The 5,256-nt window shown below is 40.6% G+C and overlaps 1 pseudogene across 1 annotated transcript; it reads left to right on the forward strand.

Moving 5' to 3' along the window:
• The first annotated feature begins 597 nt into the window (after positions 1-597).
• LOC308617810 (serine/arginine-rich splicing factor 6-like) lies at positions 598-2,347 on the forward strand (annotated as a pseudogene). Its single transcript has one exon. The product of its transcript is annotated as a serine/arginine-rich splicing factor 6-like (transcript).
• The last annotated feature ends 2,909 nt before the right edge of the window (positions 2,348-5,256 follow it).

Raw genomic sequence — 5,256 nt, forward strand, 5'->3', positions numbered from 1 at the left:
TCAGCTTATCCAACCAAATATACACACATTGTTTTTGATCTCTCTTGTATATCTTTTCATATAAAACCTAAGCTTTTCTTTTCTCCTTTACTTAAAAACCGCTAAAAATATTTATTACATACATATTCCGTGTCAGATACTATGTTATGTGTTAGGAATACAGTGAGTAAGAAATAAGTTTTTTCCTTAATATGGTTGAACTCTACGAAAAGTTAACAAGTGAACAGGTAATTCCTTTCCGTCAAACATTCATTCCCTTCTCTTTTGCAGTGAACACAATTTGTTCCACCTGTCACTTGCAGAAAAACTAAAATGTCTCCAAAGGAACACGTGCAGTTTCTTGATTATTCATTTATGTCCAATTTACTCTCAGATGCACTTACAGGTTTTAAATTGACCGATGGTGTGCGGTGCAGAGAGCCACAAGGCAACGAAGAAAGTGAAAAGTCAAAAATACACAAAGCTGAACGTGCGGCTGGACCCGGCCGCCGCTGCAGTGGGAGGTGAGTGTCCGGGCTCTCGCCGTCCCCGCCCCCGCCCCGCCCCCACCCCGCGGCTTCTGCCTCTGCGGTCCGCCTTTCGACAGCCGGCCCTTGGGCCCCTCGCCCGCCACGGACATGCCACGCGTCCACATAGGATGCCTGAGCTACAACGTCCGGGAGAAGGACATCCAGCGCTTTTTCAGTGGCTATGGCCGCCTTCTCGAAATACACCTTAAAAAGGGGTACGTCTTCGTGGAGTTCAGAGACTCCCGCGACGCCGGTGATGCCGTGTATGGGCTGAACGGCAGTGAGCTCTGAGGCGAGCGCGTGATCGTGGAGCGCGTGATCGTGGAGCACGTGATCGTGGAGCATGCCAGGGGCCCGCGCCGCGAGCGTGGCGGCTACAGCTACGGAAGCCGCAGTGGTGGAGGCGGATACGGCAGTCGGAGAACCTCTGGCAGAGGCGAATCTGGACCACCTGTACGCGCAGAATTCAGGCTTATTGTAGAACACCTTTCTAGTCATTGCTGTTGGAGAGATTTAAAGGATTTCATGAGAGGAGCAGGTGAGGTAACCTATGCGGATGCTCATGAAGAACACACAAATGAAGGCGTCAGTGAGTTTCGCTCCTACTCGGACATGAAGCGTGCTTTGGATAAGCCGGACTGTATGGAAATCAATGGGAGAAGTATTTAGACTAATGGAAGATTAACCACGAACAAGCCACAGGCGGTCTCATTCTGGAAGCAGATCAAGGTCACGGACTAGCAGAAGGTCACGAAGTAGAAGTCGTAGGAGCAGCCACAGTAGATCTCGAAGTATCTCAAAAAGTTGCTCCTAATCCAGGTCTCGGAGCAAAGGTCAATCACGTTCTCGTTCAAAACGCAGGAAATCTAGATCAAAAAGCAAATCTAAACCTAAGTCTGATCGAGGCTCCCGTTCGCGCTCTAGGAGCAGATCGAAGGATGAATATGAGAAGTCTCGAAGCAGGTCTCTTTCTCCATCTCATTCCCCCAAAGAAAATGGGGAAGGTGATATAAAGTCAAAACCTAGATCAAGGAGCCATTCTCGTTCCAATTCACCCCTACCTGCACTACCCTCAAAGGCCGTTCTGTGTTCCCTCCACCAAAAAGAGCTTCAAGATCCCGTTGTAGATCTCATTCAAAGTCAAGGTCATGATCCAGATCGAGCTCTAGAGATTAACCCAGAACTCTACATTCTTTGCACGCTATTACGGAACACTTTCCTACTTGCTTAGGAAGTTACTCTTCCACGTTTGTACTTGGCCTCTTCTGCAAGAAGAATCTCCCGAAAAAGGGGGCATACAAAAATTGGATTTGTAGCTAAATTTGATGAAAAAGATGAGGTTCTAAAGAAATGGCATGAAGTCAAAGATCCTCTCCCTTTGTAGAATTAAGATAACTTTGATTTTATAGCTTTTGAGCTAAAATAACTTTTGTAAAGATTAAGCTCATTTAAGTTTTTTTTTTTTTAAGTATTTCAGCAGGATCTGCTGCAGCGGTTTCGGTCATTGTTATATTTGTTTGCTTAACTTTAAATTAACCGTTTCAAACTTTGAACACTTAGGGCTTTAGAGGGAGAACCCAATTTCCAATTATATTGGCTTTTTATAAAGCTTGAGTTTGTAAGATTTCAATAAAAGTTTGCTACCAAGATGACTGCCTTATTGAATAGGTCACTCTTAAATTCCTTTAAATATTGATTATCTGCTATCTGTGGAAATAATGTAAATTCTACTTAAGTGTAAAACAAGGCAAGTCTCAGACCAGCAATAAATTATTCAATTTGGATAACATTATTTTGTCTTGTTATTCAAATTTACCAAAGTCATATTGGCCCCTTAAACAGGTTAAGTTAAAAATAAAAGATTTTATGGTCGATCTGTTATACAATTTTGCCTAAATTAATAGGTTTTTTAAATAATGAAACCGTTTTCAAACAAATTGATTGAGCTCTTCAAAAAATAGTTCCTATTACTTGGGACCTTATCCAGCCTGGTAATCCCACTTTCTGGAAGTGGTCGTTGTAATTAGTGTTTTGTTAGAATAAGGTTCCGTGGTCTCTAATGTTTGTTCTGTAAAAATGGAAGTAACCTTTCTTTGATCAGAAATTTGGTGTGTTGTTCAAAATGGAAAAGCAATTATTGCATTTTCTACTGAAAGATCCTTAACAGGCACTTAAAACAGATTGCTTGATAAATCAGTTACTGATTAAAGTAAAATTCCACCTAACAATCAGTCCCCTTTAGTTAGTGGGGTTCTGTGATAATTGGTTAGATCATCCTTGTAAAACTTTATGTGGTTGGCTTGGAAAAAATTTAAACGGGTTAAGCCTAAACTTTTGTACTTCATCATGAAGGGTAATGAATACTGTGGGAACCAAATTTTATAATACTGCAAATTTGTAGGAGTTACTGGGTTACCAATTAGTCCATACATCCATTAAGCCTAGTTAGTTGAGATTGCAGTTTGAGAAATGAATTACCATATATATATATATATCTTTCTCCAGATTCTTTAAATACGGTAATTTCATTAAAAGCACTCATTAATCTTCGTCTGAAATCAAGATGTAGATTATATGGCTCAGTTTTAACATCTTCCTGGGAGCTGTCACTCTATATAAGGTGTTAAGGGCTGGGTAGTGTTAGGATGTGGTGGGTACCACTCATTGTGCTGCAGGTGTGCCTAGAAAGCATCATAATCTGTAGTTGGTTTGTAGGTTCAGATAATCCAGAAGACAAGCCTAGTAAAATTGAGACTATGTGAAAAAGGTTGAGTCAAAGATCTAGAGGCCAAAATGATACTGTAACTGGGAGTGTTTGCTCATGTAAAAAGGCTTGTTCTAATAATTTCTGGGCTTCCTGTTATGAAATCTTAGAGCCTAATCTTAGGAACATAGTGCCCCAAAAGGTTGATGCTTCTTCTAAGACCTTATTTTCTTTGATGCTTTAGATATATATTTTTTTAGATGTTCATAGGAAATATGGTTTGTTTGTTTGTTTGTTTGTTTCAATATAAACTTCAGATCTTGAGAGAAGAAACTGGTACCTGTAATTATAGTTCATTGTTTTGCCTGTTTGAAAAAACAAAAGTTAGGACTCTTAAATGAGGAAGCAAGCCTCCACTGCCTTTCAAGTTATGTTTAAGGACAAGTTACTTTTAAGAATTGGCTTTGACCAAAGTTCTCTTGTTTTCGGGCAAAGAACAAAAGCTTTTAAAACCACAACCTTTTAAAATGAAGAAGGGGAATACTACAGTGTGAAATTAGGCTTTCTAAAAGTATGCAGCTTCCTTCAACTGGGCTTTCTTGTGTCGATATTCCATCACATGGTAATCGGCAGGTTTGTTTGCATTGTTAGCTGCCCCCCCGTCCCCCCACCCCGTGGGTAATTGTATAGGTAAATGTCTGCACCCATAAGAATTTAGCAGCAAAGGCCAACTTATTAAAATTCTAGTTCATATCCCACACCTGTGGACCTACATCACTGGACGTGCTAAACCACTGTATTTATAACACTGGCCCACTTGACCAGTGAAATGTTTAGTTCCTTGCTAACTTTTAAGTAGAATCTGTGACTCTACAACTTGCCACATGTTCATCTATGGCTAGATGGAGTATTAAGCTGGTGGAGAGTAAACTAGAAGTGAATGATAACTGGATCCCCCTTTCTTTTACGCGATAGCGTGTTGACATGCCATAGTGCCTTTATGGCCAGTTCAAATCCTTCCTGCTCCTGTGGCTTAAGGTTCCACCCCTGTGTTGTTACCATGTTTTCTCTTGGTATCTTCTTTCTCCCACTTTGTTAACCTGCTTTTTGCTTTATTGCTTCAATAGAATGTTCACTGAGGGGGGAAAAATACACAAAGCTGCTCATGGTGAAAATTTAGATATAGACATCTAACAGTTGTAGGTTTGTTCGGAGTTTTCCCTGTAATACGTTTGAAACTTTTCAAGATTCCATACCTAAGAATCAGAATTGTATTCTGTACAACTTATGAAAAGTGAGAAGTGGTCATTTACATTCTTGACTTGGGCTGATAAATGTATGCTTTGTGGCGGGAACATATAACTGGGACTCTACCAGCACAGAGAGCTGTCAGAAGGCTCTCTTGCAGCTCTACCAGCTGCTGCCACCAGTGCCCTTCCCCCATCCTACCTCCAAGCTCACACCCATCATTGTTCATACCAAGAATGAAGCTACATAGGTGCAGAGAGTGAATATCTTCTCTTTTATGGCCTTCCCACAGTTTCAAGAAATGTCCACAAAAATTGCATTCATAAGTTTGAAGTTCAAAATGTGACCCACAGCACATTCTCATATTCAGTTGCAGATTTCCTTCCATTATTGGAGAGCTGGTAACCATAAAGTAATATGATGGATTATAAGCTTTTGCTCAATGTATCAGTGGACTGAGGACTTGGCTCTCCCTCCACTTTAAATGTACCAGCATTCTCTTCTGCACTATTCTTTCTGCTTTAATCCTCTCTCCCAACAATTCCTGGTGAACGAATCTCCAGAGAATCATAAAATCATAGAAAATTATAACAAGAAAAGACCTGAGAGATCACATTTTCCATTCCCTTTATTTTAGAGATGGAACTGAGACTCAGTTTTCTGTAACTTAACAGGTATTGTGACCTAAGCACAGTGTTCATAAGAAATGTAAATGTTGTTAGGAGGAGACCTTTCCAGACTGAATGATATTCTGGAATGGTCTGCAAGTGCCTGCAGGTAATTAGGCAGCTGGTG

The sequence above is a fragment of the Mesoplodon bidens genome (assembly GCF_964165515.1).
Source record: "Mesoplodon bidens genome assembly, chromosome: 5".
Classification (NCBI taxonomy): Eukaryota; Metazoa; Chordata; class Mammalia; order Artiodactyla; family Ziphiidae; genus Mesoplodon; species Mesoplodon bidens.